Source organism: Zootoca vivipara, chromosome 3, assembly GCF_963506605.1.
Source record: "Zootoca vivipara chromosome 3, rZooViv1.1, whole genome shotgun sequence".
Lineage (NCBI taxonomy): Eukaryota > Metazoa > Chordata > Lepidosauria > Squamata > Lacertidae > Zootoca > Zootoca vivipara.
Genome location: NC_083278.1, coordinates 3,304,894 through 3,320,662, shown reverse-complemented (window position 1 = coordinate 3,320,662; position 15,769 = coordinate 3,304,894). Strand labels below are relative to the sequence as shown.

The 15,769-nt window shown below is 43.4% G+C and overlaps 1 protein-coding gene across 4 annotated transcripts in view; it reads left to right on the top strand.

Moving 5' to 3' along the window:
- SUPT3H (SPT3 homolog, SAGA and STAGA complex component) overlaps positions 1 to 15,769 on the top strand; it is a 267,603-nt gene that overhangs the window by 233,583 nt on the left and 18,251 nt on the right. The gene's annotated exons all lie outside the window — the stretch shown is intronic.

Genomic DNA, 15,769 nt, shown 5'->3' with positions numbered 1-15,769 from the left:
GGTGGGAGTTAGAGGCCCAGTTCAATGCTCACACAAGGAGAGAGCATGCAGTCCTGTTCCAATTTGGTGCCTATGCTTTTGCTAATGTCCATTCTATTGGACAGTTTTTTCTTTTTCCTGGAGTACATTCAACAGTGTCTGAAGGCTTAGGTCAAGAGAACTGATATTGTGAATAAGATGTTGCCATAGTATTTGTTTTTTGAAGGACTTTCATTCTTGGAAGATTGTGACTATGGTTTTATCATTTACTAGCTGACCCGGCCACGCGTTGCTGTGGTTCTTTCGTGTGATCCCCCCCCATCCTGTCACGATCCATGACGTATCCTGCCCCTCCTCCCTCCACCCCAGCTCATCCCTGTGTTTCCGTAGGATACCCTTCCCTCTGTTGTACCTGGGGAATGTTGGCCCCTCCCCCCTGTATCTCCATACCTTGGCCCCCACCCTCAAAAAGGAACTGTTAGGTTCTGGGTTCTATTTCCCAGCATGCACTTTTGTCTGAACCCTCTGTTGTTCCTGGGAAGTGTTGGCCCCTACCCCTGGTATCTTCCTACATTGGCCCCCCACCCATAGCTGCCAAGTCTCCCGTATTCCCCGGGAAACCCCCATTTTTCCAGCTGTTCCCAGCCGAAAAAACTGAATTTTTTTGTTTTTCCCCGGTTTATTGTGGCGTGGTGGCCATTTTGGAACTGGGCGGGGCATGCTCAGAAGCAACTTTTGATGATGCTTTGCCCAGTTCCAAAATGGCGGCAGCGCGACTTCTGGTGCGGCGGCCATTTTGGAATAGGGCAGAGCAGCATCAAAAGTAGCTTTTGAGCATGCTCCGCCCAGTTCCAAAATGGCAGCAGCGCTGCTTCCGGTCCAGTCCCTTATTTCTCAGGCCTGAACTTGGCAGCTATGTTTGGAGAAGGAACTGTCAGTTTCTGGGTTCCAATTCCCAGTATTTACTTTTGTGTGAGCCCTCTGTTGTCCCCTCCCCCCTGTATCTCCATACATTGGCCCCTGTGCACGCATCGTGAACATTTCTATTTATTTAGATTAAGGATCGGGGGTGATGATGCGCCCTGGGACCCAGAGAACTACTTTTAAAATCCTGACCAGGACGGGGGGTCAAATAGCAAAGCCCCACAGCCCTGTAGCAACAGACAGGCCCAGACAGAAGGAGGGGTATCATACGGGCCACTTGGTGCGGGCCTCCGAATCCAAAGGGGGCCTCGGTCAGCATATTCACAATCGGTAAAATGAAAAAAAGTAACAAATGGGTTAAAAACAGGGTCACATTATCTACCTGGCCCTGGCCTCTGTCTGGCCCTGCAAGGGCCTGACAGCAGAAGGTGCGTTCTGAAGCAACCGAGTTGTTCAGTTCCATAAAAAACCCAGGAAGTGGCAAGTGGAAGGTAGGGGATTGTAAATCAAGGGGGTTGGAATTGGGCACTGCAAATATCTGAGGACTTAAACTGGGGAGAGGAAGTGCATGGTTGTTTTTTTAAAAAAAGATGCAGAGGGTTGCATTCAGTCATAGTATATGTGAAATGGAGGGTAATAGCCCCCCTTCAGATCCCCCTGAGCCTCAGAGTCCCCCTGAGTCGAGGTGAGATACTGTGGAGAGGGCAGGTTTCATCCCTGTTCTCCCCCCCCCCCCCGTTCTGACCCATTACGTATCCCTGCCCTCTATTGGCCCCCCACCCCACCTCTACTTGGCCTAGTCTGGAAAGCGGCCTAGTCTGCAAAGCCGAGGTGAGATATTGTGGAGAGGGCAGGTTTCATCCCTGTGTCTCCCCCCCCCACCCTGTTCTGACCTATTACGTATCCCTGCCTTCTATTCATTGGACCTTGTTGCTGGAAAAGGCCTGTTTTCAGCTGAAACAAAATAAAAATATTCCTTCCAGCAGCACCTTAAAGACCAACTAAGGTGCTGCTGGAAGGAATTTTTTTATTTTGTTTTGACTACGTCAGATGTTGTGGCTAATCCCTTTGACTGGCCCCATGTGTCCCGATCCATGATCTATTCTGTTTGTGTGTCCCCCCTCTCCGTGACCGGCGTATCTCATGACGTTTTGAAGGATTTTATTTATTTTTGTCTTGTGGTTATTTGGTGGGTTTTTTTGGGGGGGGTAGTGTTGCTAAATTGTAAAGTAAATACCCCTTGCCGTGCAGGGGCCTACATAAATCAAAGGCTGTGCTGCGTCCTGTGCCACCCCCCCCCCAAGGCAGGCCCCAACCTCCACTTGCCAATGTTGGTTTTTTTGGGGGGGGGTTGGTGGGTAGTGCTGCTAAATGGTAAAGTAAAAACCCCTTGTCGTGCCCCCAAGTACGTTGTTGTGGGTTATCTCCCCCCCCCCCGGGCCTAGCGGCGGCCTGGCAGCCTGACAGGGGCCTATATAAAAGAAAAGCCTAGTGGTGTGATAATGGCCGCTTTGGGGGTTTGATTTGCTTGGTTGATGATGATGTCATTTGGTTTGTGGGTGTGGCTTAGATTTCACAGGAAGGGAGGGGGTGGAGGAGGGTACTACGCCACTTGAGGACGCTGTTTGACTTGGTGGAAAAGCAGGTCTGCACCTGGGCAGGTGTGCGATTTGAGGGATTTTTGCCCCCAACAACGCTCTAGGAGTGGCCTGGATCGTTGTGTCAAAATTTCAGGACGATCGGTCAAGCGGTTACGGAGAAAAGTGTCGAACGGAATTTCACAATTTTTACATTTTTATATATATAGATAGACCCTGTAATGTTTGAAAATCAGTAAATATTATTTGGAGAGAAAAAAGAAGAACAATCCCAACAAAGCAAGTGAATAAATTCCTAAAGAACATGGTTCGGTATGAATAAAATAATATTAACTCATTGTTTTTGATTTGTCAGAGGGTTGTCGTGGCTACTCTAGAGTAACTCCGCTTGAGTCCTGTTTGTCTTTAAAGACTTTTATTGTGCATAGTATTTACAGTGCAGGGACAGCTTAAAACATGACCTCTCAGTCCGAACCAGAATCCGGCAATGGCGTACATCTGTTCCTACGTCAGCAAAGTAGTCGGGGCACCCCAAAACGCCTCCCCCTTGACCTGCGTCGTGGTGCTCTCCTCAACTCTTGTGCCGGAAGGAGTGATGCCCTCTCAGCCTCCTCCTGGCCAAAGTGGTGCAATGGCTCTCCAGCATCCTGGAGCCCTTGCCTGCATCTCTCCTCCCCTGAGCTTTCCCATCGTGCCGCACGCTGGCTGCTCTCTCCCTCCGAGTCTCTCCCTTCCCCCCCTGGCTGCTTCAGACCCACTGCTGCTCCCTGTGCTTGGCAAGGTGGATGTTAGGATGATGGGGGCTGGCTACCTGTAGGGAGTCACCCTTACATGATTAAATATTATCAAGCCTATTAAAGTGTGTAAGGCTTACTTTACACAGACATATGATAAGCCTAACACAAACTTGGATGCTTTGTATTTGTTAAAGCTGGGTCAAACAAAGCAATGTAACACAGCCTGTCTTAACAGTCTATGGTATGCTGTTCAATATTTTTGGTTTGAATGCTGGAAATGAATGTAATTTATATAATTTATAGATGGAGAAAAGTCCTCAGGAAATTCTGTTTTCTTTAAATACAAAATTCCTGCCATGGAGAACATTAGCAAGAGCTGGGTTTCAAGTCAGTGAGACCACATCAGTTTTAAGTACTTTATAAAATACTCCAAGGTACTCTTTTCTGATACCAAAACATTGACATAGTTAATGCTGTGTTTCAGGATATTGTTTTCTTGTATGTTACATTTTGTATTGGAAAAAAATGAACAGTTCCGCAAAAGCAGTAGGAAGTCGGGTCACAGTATGGAGCCCTTGTTTTCCTCTCTCCTTTACCCAAGGTTCCTCCCTTCAAATTTATGAAAGAAAACATTTCTTTCTGTGAAAGGTTTTTGTACACCAGCATCTGGAAGTGTTTATTTCAGTGGTGTGTAATCTATCTGTGGATTTAGTTAGCACCAGACCCCCTTTTGTGTATTCCTGACTTACATTTTTTATAAATGATCTTGTTGAATTTGTGCCAGTGCGCACATGGCTTGGCTGATTGCTGAATATATCCTTTACCTGCCAGTCACCTTTGATTTATATTCCTTCCCCTCTGCTTTTGCGTTCCAAAACTGGTGCCATTGAACTGTCCCCTAAATCATCTTATTGGATAAATTACTCCAAGATGGAGATGGTACTTTTTTGGCTGCCTGTGAATAAAGATACATTCCTACTGTTGGTCCTCACCAGCGCAGTGCTGAACCACTTAGGAAGCTGTTCTATTGAATGAAAAGAATCAAGATATTTGCTGCTTTATTTCAAACACAATACTAAATCCAAGAACAAAAATATGCAGAAATGAATGTTGAGAAATGGTTTTAAGATACTAGTTTGGAATTTATAGGCATTTTTCTTTCGTAGTAGATTATTCATTTCTTAAAGGGGCTCATTACTTTTAAAAGATGTTGAGCTACAGAATTATACGCTGAAAAGCAGTGCAAGTGAATTAAGATTGGTGTGAAGAACTGATTTTAAAACAGATTTACAGCACCATCATCTACATGCTTACTCAGAAGTAAGCCCTATTGACCAGCATGGCCTATGGTCAAAGATGATGGAAGCTGTTGTTCAACAACATCTGGGAAACTGGAGGTTACTCTCTCATGTGTTAAAATGAATGTTCTGATTCAAAGAGCTGACTAAACAATATTTGGAGTTTGACTCCGGAGTTTCTGGGTTCATGTCTGCCTTCACTTCATAATCTTTTTCTTACCATCAGTTTGGTTGTAATTCCACAAGGGCACTCTGCATATTCTCAAAAATGCAGACTCTAGAATTGAGCATTAGAATTGAAAACTGGCTCTTGATTGCTTCCTGCCACAAAGGAAGCCCTGGTTTTATAAAATAGCCTTCATTTCAATAGTTTATATACTGCTTAATTACAGTTGTTTCCAAGCAGTAGTATAAGTCAATACAATGGAAATAAAACTGAGATAAAACTATAAAATCAGAATTCATTTAAAATGCTTGTAGTAACAGGTGGATGATAACAAGTGGTATGTTACAATGGCTGTGAAGGCGGATGATGGCTGCAGCAGATAAGAATCTACCGGTCATTGTGATATTCATGCCATTGGTATAGAGCCAAGACTGTGCGTTGGTCAGCGTGCACTGATCTACACACATAAAACAAATTCATGCACAGGCATCTTCTGAAAACCCATCCCAAACCCAAACCCCCAAAGTCCCATGGCGATCGGCAAATGGTAACGGAGGAAGGACCATGCAATCTGGAAGCCCCTAGTCATGAACCGGCACATGTGCGGTGGATACAGATTCTGTTGTTCATACTCAAGGAATGAGGCAGTTGAGCAGCTCAGCAGCTGTATCCATGACTGAGCAGCCCCTTTTAGGATCCACTCTGCTCACCCCGAGAAGGGGGAGGGGCTAGAAAAGGTTCCCTAAACATAGTCTGCCTCCCTTTTTCCTTGACTGGATTACTGCGCCCAGTGGGTCACCACCCGGTGGTCATAAAGGACAATTGAACTTTGAAACATGGAATATATGGGCTATGTTGGATAACACAGATAAGGAGCATCCTGAACGCAGAACTGCCATCATTGCAAGAGAGCTGCGACGTTTTAACATCGATATTGCAGCGCTTCAAGATACACAAAGAGCAGGAGAGGAAATACTGAAGGAAGAAAAAGGAGGCTACACATTCTTCTGGAAAGGTCTACCTGAGCAAGAACGTCAAATACATGGAGTAGACTTTGCTATCAAAAATGATCTTGTGAAGCTCTTGTCAGAAGTCCCTACCAGCATTAATGATTGACTTTCAACCCTTCAAATAAAACTCGGCAAAAACCAACAGGCTACTATTCTAAGCGCTTATGCACCAACACTGAATGCTGATGAAGACATTAAATAAAAATTTTACTCTCAGCTGGATACCGTCCTATCAGAGACGCCTCCTGGGTGATTTTAATGCAAGAGTTGGGTGAGATTCCGATCTGTGGCCTGGGACTATTGGGAAAGAAGGAATTGGCAATAGCAACCAGAACGGAATCTTACTTTTTGATGCAGGCGCATAGCAAGGGAGGGGCGAAGGGGGCGGGTCGCCCCTAGCTCCACTCTGGCGGGGGCAGTGCCCCCGGTCTTTGGCCCGCCCCTCGCCTCCTCCACCTGAGCTGTAAGAAGCATAGCGAGCTACGGAGTGCATTCCGGGGGTGTGGTGCACCGCCGCCTGGCAACCCGCTCCGTAGCGCGCTCTGAAGCAGAGCACCAGCCGAGCGCGGTGGCCAAGCGCCGCCCGGCAACCCGCTACGTAGCCAATCTGAAGCAGAGCGCCGGCCAAGCATACTGGCCACGTGCCGCCGGCCGAGCGCGCTGGCCAAGCAGAGCAGCAACACCAACCCAGACAGACAGGCTCGTCCTGGCGTGCGCATCATGATGTTGTGACGCATGCACGCTGCGGAGCAATGCCCCGCCCCAGGGGGTGCCACCCCGGGCAGCCAAGTTCACCACTGTTTTGACAATATATGCAGCGCACAACCTTTTTATTACGAACACTCTTTCGACAAAAAATTTTTAAAAAACATCTTGGAGGCACCCTCGGTCAAACCACTGGCACTGGCAGAGGAAGAGGAGTGGGGGGGAGCGCACCACCCCCGGCATCGCAATCCCAGTGGGGCCATGCCCCCCCCAGATATCGTGCCACCCCCCCAGGACACACATCATGCCCCTGAGGGCAGCACGCCACGCTCCAGGATGTGCGCTAGCCCCACCCCTGCCTGCTGCCTGTCCCCCCCCCCCCCGGTGCCGGAGCATGAAGCTCCACCACTGACCCCTGGCATCGCTTAGACTGTGTAAGTGAGCTGAAGATTGCTGTTATGTGCTCCTTACCAGAGTTATGACGAGTGCCAATGATTGCTGGACAGATCAGCGATTAATACGCTCCACAATGGCTATCAGGATTATACCTCAATGCAGGGTTCAAGGAAGGAAACCAAGGCGCAAAATGAACACTCAAGCCCTTCAAGATCCTATTAAGCGGGGTTGCTTCCAAACGACTCTTAAGGACCATATGCTTTCAGAATTCCCTGACATTGAACACTGGACCAAGCTAAAAACATCCATTATTGCAGCCTGTGAACAAACTATTGGATAGCAAACCAAGAAACACCAGGACTGTTTTGATGACAGTGAGAATGACAGTGAGATTGAATACATTATTGACAAGAAAAGGAAGGCCTTTCAGATCTGGCAAAGAAATAGAAACTGCGCCACTAAGAAAAAAACTTATGCCAACGCTAAGGCTGAGGTTCAAAGAAGAACCAAAGAACTAAAGAACACCTGGCGGATTTTTTTTTTAAAAAAAAGGGTCAAAAGATCCTGCACTTAGCTGATGCTCATGATGCACACATGTTATTGAAATTCACAAAGACCATCTATGGGTCAATAAATAATGGCATATGCCCCCTACGCTCAACAGACGGTACGGCACTTCTAAAAGATAAAGAAGCTAACATCTCCTTAACATTCATGTGGCTGCCCCCCTGCCCGTGCCGTTTGGGGATGCCTGCTCTAGAGGACTTCAGGGGAAGCTTGAGCAAATCTGCCTGAGAAAGAGCAGACCTCTGTCCCCAACAGAGGAGTGGCAGCTGAAGAACTCTCTGCAACTTGTAGTCCTCTCATAAGTCCCTGACCAAAGGAAGAACTTGGTGTCTTCACCTGTGGGTCTTACTGTGTTGGAGTTAGGAAAAGGTGAACTGGCATATGAGTTTTTGTTTAGTTAAGGATAAACTGTTTCCATAAAATGCAAGAAACTATTAAAACGTATTAGTAGCTTCTAATCTTATATATATTCTCTCTCTCTCTCTCTCTCTCTCTGTGTGTGTGTGTTTGTGTGTAAAATTTGTAAACAAGATATTATATTATATTAAGAAATATATTTGTGTTAACTTTCAATAATTCTCCATCTCATCACCCGCTGTTCATATTGATGTTTATGTACCAAAGAGTTTAAACTTAGTAAAGTTTCATGGCGGCTGCAGGATTATAAAAGGATTTAAGAACCACGTTTATTCCACAGATTTGTGGCAATAATTCACATCTGGTCTCAGCATGGAGACAACCGGTGTTTTTCCCAATGCCTGATAGTTGTTGTGATTCTTTCGTTCTGTTGTCTTACCTGGGGAAAAAATGCATTTGTGTTTGTTTCTGTGTTATATAAGCAGTTGTCACAGTTTTTAACCCCATCCTTCAGCTCAGAGAAGTGCTGATGCACATTTTTGTGGCTTTCCCCCTTTTATATTGCTGTACAGCTGTGAAAATATTTGCTTGAGATGACTATTAAATATACTGAAAATATTTGGAGTATAAATAGCTGCAGTGATTGCCTATATTAAAATGCAGAGAATTGAATAAAAATAGATAATATTTATGGAAAAAATAAACTGGGTTTGAAGATTTACACCCTTATAATTATAGTGCCTGCATCCATGGTGAGTTTGTCGTATGTGTGCTGTAATCATACCCACTGAAAAGCCACTGTTGACACAGTGCACAGTTTGTATCCTGCTGTTTGTATTTTGTGAACAAAACAAATTGAGTTAATTTAAACGAGGAGAAGGTAAAATCAAGTTTTGAATGTTATTGTCCCATTTCCAAATATTACAACTGAGTTGTAGTTGCCCAGTAATTACCAAATATTGGCAGAATGGAAAACTAAAATAAAAAGAGCCCACGAAACTTAATATGAATTTTAACTTTACTTTGTTATAAAATGTTGCAAAACATGTTCTTTTATTACCTCTTTTTAATAATAATAATAATAATAATAATAATAATAATAATACACCAACAGAGCTTCCTATGCTGCTTCCTTGTTTTCTATATATTTATCCCCCATGGCTATGTTAAAAGTAATAAATACATAATATTCTTCAAAATCAGGTCATAAATGGGTAATTTGGAAAACTAATATATTTTATTATTAAGCAGCTATGGAATTATGTGTATTAAATATGCAGCTGTGGGAATGTCTGGGTCCAATGTAATGGAAGCATTTGCAGTATCAAATTTGTTCATGTCTCATCCATCCCCATATTCCCACAGGCACATATAAAGATAAACATTATCCATGTATGTAGTTGTTTGTTTGTTTGTTTGTTTGTTTGTTTTCTATACTGTCCTTCATTTGAAGATCACAAGGCAGTTTACAATATAAAAACACAAATATATGTGCCTCTGAGGGTCAAACCACTGGAGAATCACAGAGCCTGCTGTGGTTGCAGAGATTGGAAACTTTTTGCTGCGTTAGCAGCACCTAAGGGACCTCCCCAGGACGCAAGCATACAAGGCGCCATCCAACCATCTTAGGGACTCCACACCAGATTTGTGTAGGGTTTACTCCTTAGCCTTTTCTTCTCCCAAAGATGTTCTGCAAGGCAGTGGGTGCATATTTTCCCTCAGGGTTTAGTCCCAAAGCATTTCTCACAAATGAATATAGCCATAAGGCAGCAGAGGTTTAGGATCATTGTCTTCCTTCTCATAAATGGACTACCTTCCCAGGTTGATGACTCCCATCTCCCTCTTATTCCCCTCTACAACACATGCAGAACCTTGACCACTGAACCTTGGTCTCATCCACTCAATCTGCTGGAACCTGTCTTCATACGCAGGGGAAGTCCCTAACTCACTGAGAGTTTGAGACCCATCAGCTACCCACATCTGGTTTAGCCAGGCAATCGAAGCCATTTTCCAGGATGTAGCCGCTGTAGCTTCTAGGAGCCACAAGTGGGAGCTGAGTGCAGGGTGGGGACCAAAGGTGAACAAACTACCCCCGAAGGAGCACAACATTGTCCCCCACCAGAAGTATGCCTCGGTTTGAGTATTTTCAGTTTAAGTACTCCACGGACCTGTCTGGAACGGATAAATCACTTTCCATTACTTTCAATGGGAAAGTTCGCTTCAGGTTAAGTATGCTTCAGGTTAAGTACAGACTTCCGGAACCAATTGTGTTTGTAAACCGAGGTACCACTGTACATCCCAGAGATAACATACAAGTCAGGAGTTGTGTTTGTTCTGAAATGTCATGTGCATTTTATATTACAATTCTTTGCACATAAAACAGTTTCAAGACCTTGATGATCAAGGACTACTAGAGAGGTTTAAAAAACAACAACCCAAAAGCAATCTTGTAAATGTTTGTGTATCTGGGAAAGGACAGTTTTGCGCAAAAATATTTTGAAAGGTTATGAAGTGTTTTTCCATGGAGGGGTTTCATAGATCCTACACTGGTGCTCATAAGTTCTGTTGCTCCTTTATCCTGTGATAAGGTATCTTATGACTCATTCCTTATTGAGGCTGATTTCTTAAAATAACTTTTGAGCTAGAATGTTCATAACAAACATTTACGCAGAGGAACGTGGTGAATAGTCACCCACACACCGTCAACTTCAAGGTTACTTTCTAGATATGTTCTCATGATGAATAATTTGGAATGCCGTTTCATAATATTTTCCTCTTTCTGATTCTCTCTAGCCCAAACCTGTATTCCCTCCCACCCATGCACAATTGGATTTACTTATTGTGGCCTTAACATTGAGGATAATATTTAAACTTTTAGCTAAACTTCTTACAGCACATAGGAACTCTCTCTATCCATCCTTTATAGTGTTGAAACTGCCACCCTGGCTCCCAATACTTAGTTCAAGCTCCAGCTTTTTACTGATGAAGGCAGAAGTCAAAATGCTCACCTAATTAAATTTTAGCTTAGTTCTGGTTTTTTAAATTTTTGTTCCCACATGTTCTATCCTACCAACATTATGTCATTACTATGACCAAGGAAGTGAGCCCTGGGATGGGGCTATGCAGATCAGGGGTCGGCAACGTTTACCTTACCTGGGTCGGATCACTCCAGCGGAGATCCCTCTGTGGGCCAGAATGCACGGGCAAGCATCTGCACACATGCAATTTTTGGCATCTCTTTTTTTTTTAAAGACATTTTATAAAAATTTCCAATTAAACACATTTAAACAATAACAAAACAAACAACAACAAACACAACATCATATAAACATAATAAGCACAATTTTTTTCTTCTAATCATCTTATCAATTATTACAATTTTCTTTGCTCTGACAAGCTTTGACTTCCCTCCCTCCCTCCCTCCAGTCGGTTTTTTTGTCAATTCCTGTTTGCAGTTTCTTTATTCCTTCTATCTAAAGTCAATTCGTAGGATTTATTTCAGTCCTGCAAGTGTTTTCAAACTTCTACAGTTCTTCTCCATATAGTTGACAAATTTACTCCAGTCCTTTTGGAACTTTGACTCTCCCTGGTTTCGGATCCTGCTAGTCAGTCTTTCTAGTTCCGCATAGTCCATCATTTTTGTCTGCCACTCTTCAATCGTCGGTAACTCCTGGGTTTTCCATTTTTGGGCTAACAAAGTCCTAGCCGCGGTTGTCGCATATAAAAATAGTACTTGATCTCCTTTTACAATCTCCTGTCCTATAAGTCCCAATAAAAAGGCCTCCAGTTTTTTGGGGAAAGTATATTTAAAAATCTTTTTCAATTCATTGTATATCATTTCCCAAAATCTTTTAACTTTTTCGCATGTCCACCACATATGGTAAAATTCACCACCCTTCTCTTTACATTTCCAGCATATTTTAGTACTCATCCTCTACATCTTGGCTAATTTTACTGGTGTTAAATACCATCGCAATTTTTGGCATCTCTGCATGTGCAGACATGATTTCTGGCGCCGTGGAAGTGAGTCCCCACACCATGCTGCACCGGTTTAGTGCAGCGTGCAGGGACTTGCCGAGCAGGTGGCTCATGGGCCTGTTAAACGACCCCCATGGGCCACTGCATCCCCTGATGCAGATAGAAACAAGTTTGGTCCTTAATGGATGGTGCCCTGAGGGGCGGAACCAGTGGCCTCACCCCTGCTGGTGTCACAACGAGCATGTTGCTAGCAAAGACATTGCCCTGGATACCCCAAATGAAATTTTAAGTATTTCAAACTTTTTACTCAAAACAAAATAAAAAAATCCTTCCAGTAGCACCTTAGAGACCAACTAAGTCTGTCATTGGTATGAGCTTTCATGTGCATGCACACTTCAGATACACTTCTGAAGAAATGTGCATCTGAAGAAGTGTGCATGCAGATCAGAAGTGTGCATGCACACGAAAGCTCATACCAATGACAAACTTAGTTGGTCTCTAAGGTGCTACTGGAAGGAATTTTTTTATTTTGTTTCGACTATGGCAGACAACACGGCTACCTATCTGTAACTAAAACTTTTTTGAAGTTTTCTGAAGTGTGCATGCACACGAAAGCTCATACCAAAATAAAAACTTAGTTGGTCTTTAAGGTGCTACTGAAGGAATTTTTTTATTAAAACTTTTTACTGATCATATAGTATGGAATAATGTTTAAGTATATATTGTTATTTTTAGTGGAAGAATGGGAATGATAATCAAGTAGTAGTAGTAGTAGTAGTAATAGCTATTGTTGTTACAGTAGTAAATCGATATTTTGAACCTGGTAGAAAACAGTTGCTACATAAAATTCAGAACTCCATAACACTGCCTGCAGTGCAGTGTACATATTGTACCTGTAATTTCCCCAGCCTACTTTCATGGAAAGAACAGATGCTTGATAGGAAAGGGTGTGTGTGTGTGTGTTTCTTGCATTCTTTTGCTAACTATTTGTCCTGGGTTAATGTGACATTTCTACCCATCTTATGATCTTTGCAGTCTTCCAATAACTGGTCTGATACATAGTTGGAAAGTATTCAGCCCCTTTGCAATATTTTTGTGTTGTTGAGTGTGTAGACATTGTTCGTGGTCTAGTAGTACAGAAGTGCTGGAATGTAATCACATGACTGCTTGCTTGTGTGGAGTTAACTTAAAAGTTTACAAAGTGGCAGCTCTGACTAAATGAAGAGGCTGTTGTCTAGTCTCTGGCCATGAGATGAGTGTTATTATATTATGGTGCAACAACCACAGGAGTCAGGTGACTTTGGAGGAGCATGAAAATACTGAGGTTACTGTGTGTGGTCTTCTCTCTGCATAGAAAATGCTGGTGTGCTTCCTTTCTAAGAGGTCACTGCATGGCCCCAGAAGAATTCAGAACCTTCAATAAATATGAGATCTTGGGCTGTCTGTGTGCACCTTGTGTGTATTTGTATTTTAAACAGCATAGAAATAAATCATATTGGTGTCCATTCAGAAGCCTAAAAGTCAAGCTTCGTGTAAAATCTAAAATCTACTGATGTATATACAGGCCTGTCCCTCATTTACACAGGGGTTCTGCTCCAGACCCCCGTGTGCATAAAGTGGGGGGCACCTTCTCAAAACCTCTAAATGCCCCCTTTTTTCCTGCTGTCAAGTTCTCTCTCGCCTACTGTCTCTCCACACAACTAGAGCTCTGGGACCAGATGGAGACTGGAGGACATTGCACTTGAGAAGAGCGCACATTGCAGGGAGGGGATGCCTGAATAAAGTAATGTTCTGTTGTTTGACTAGTCACCTCAAATAGAGAATGAATGTCATCAAACACTCAATTCATTGTAATGGCACAATTGTGCGGGCTGGGGGTACAGGGAGAAGGCAAGTTATTGCGCTTTTCTGTACGGGGCCATGCCTTAATAAGAGCGCCTTTTTAGTTGGCATGGGGCTTAAAAGTAGTTATGATGATAAATGCTCTACATTTCTGCTTGCTTTTCATTGAGGACAAAAAAACCATTTTTACTAAATAAAACTGATTTTCTGCCCTGATTCCTGAGAGACCCGTTGGCATTCCTGATCAACACATTTATCAGAATATGTTCATTTATTTCAAGGTCCTTCTATGGGTCTCTTAGGCACTAACTACTTAATACACATTTTCACCATTCAAGAGTGTAATGGCTACACTACAAAGAATTTCTGCATATTTCAGTAGGCAGGATATATAGTAAACAGTAAGTCTTCTGACTGAAAACCCTTCCAACGCAGATGAAGTTTGGACATAATTTATTCCAATTGCTCGAGCTTTCCATCTGAACATTTATAGAGACAGGGTGTGTGGGGAACCTATTGAATGTGGAGATGTGCAAATAATTAAAAGTGCTACTCTGAAAAACCAGCCCTATTTCTTCTTGTAATCATTATTGTTCTGTAGTGTAGGATATCTTTCCTGCCCAATATTTCATGGATATTTTTCCTCAGAGGGTCACAGTATCACCATCACCCATTTTTGGTGCGAAACAATTAAAAAAATCTGATTCTGTGGTTTGCTCTCTTGGAAACCAGTTGTGCTAAATTAATGTGGAATATTTTCACATCTACTGCCAGGTCTTTTTTTTTTTTTAGGCTGCAGTAGGTTAAAGTTAGAGCTGTGCAAACTTTGAAATGCCAACATCCAAATTAAGCCTGGCAAAGTCCCAGAAAAGTTAGGAGTTGGCAAATTTAAATCATTTTCAACTCCAGACTATTTTTTCCACCTTAGCTTTATGTCATCACATGGAAGTTAGAAACCCAAAAAACCTGATAGTGACATTTCCAACTATTCCTGCCTCCTGGTTTAGTTGAGAAAATTCTCTTTTGTTTGAAGGTTTTTAGCGATTTCCTGGTTGTGATACTGCATGAGCCCTTTTCAGATGTTCAGAGCATGTGTGAATGTGCTTGAGCAGGATGTGTGGGATCAGAGCAGCAGCCCTACCTTCTGACGTATGTGAGTTCACTAGACTGTCCACTCTCACATGTAGGCTTTGGCAGCAAACCTCCAAAAAGTTGTTTGCCCAGACAAGCTTACTTGTGTATGTTATGCATGTAAGGATAGTGCAGGAAGTCTGGTGCAAACTGCCACCTGATGGTGCCATGCAAGCCTCGGGGGGGGGGGCACATTCCACAAATGGAGAGCCAGTGTGGTGTAGTGGTTAAAAGCAGTGGACTCGTAACCTGGTGAACTGGGTTTGATTCCCAGCTCCTCCACATGCAGCTGCTGGGTGACCTTGGGATAGTCACACTTCTCTGAAGTCTCTCAACCTCACTCACCTCACAGAGGGTTTGTTGTGGGGGAGGAAGGGAAAAGGAGATTGTTAGCCACTTTGAGACTCCTTAAGGGGAATGAAAGGCAGGATATCAAATCCAAACTCTATTGCAGAAAAGGCCCATTCTCATGTTGCCACCTCCGGACCTCTCATGGACCCTCTTTTTATTTTATTCTGTATCCTATATTCAAGATGGTGGTATGATTTAAATGACTTTAAGATGCAGAACCGCAGAGAGAGAGAGAGAGAGACAGAGACAGAGACAGAGAGAGAGAATCAGGATTGGGGAACATTTTTGTTTGTTTTTTTGCTTCAACTTATTAGGAATGTAAGGGACCCAGGTGGCGCTGTGGTTAAACCACTGAGCCTAGGGCTTGCTGATCAGAAGGTCGGCGGTCCGAATCCCTGTGACGGGGTGAGCTCCCGTTGCTCAGTCCCAGCTCCTGCCAACCTAGCAGTTCGAAAGCACATCAAAATGCAAGTAGATAAATAGGAACCGCTATAGCGGGAAGGTAAACGGCGTTTCCATGTGCTGCTCTGGTTTGCCAGAAGCGGCTTTGTCATGCTGGCCACATGACTTGGAGGCTATATGCCGGCTCCCTCGGCCAATAATGCTACATCACTGCTCTAGAACATAAGATCTAGTATTAACAACATCATTCAGTGTTGCTTTTCACATGTCAAATAAAAATGCCACCAATATGCCACCAATATTCCCATAATGAGAAAGTTTAATCTTC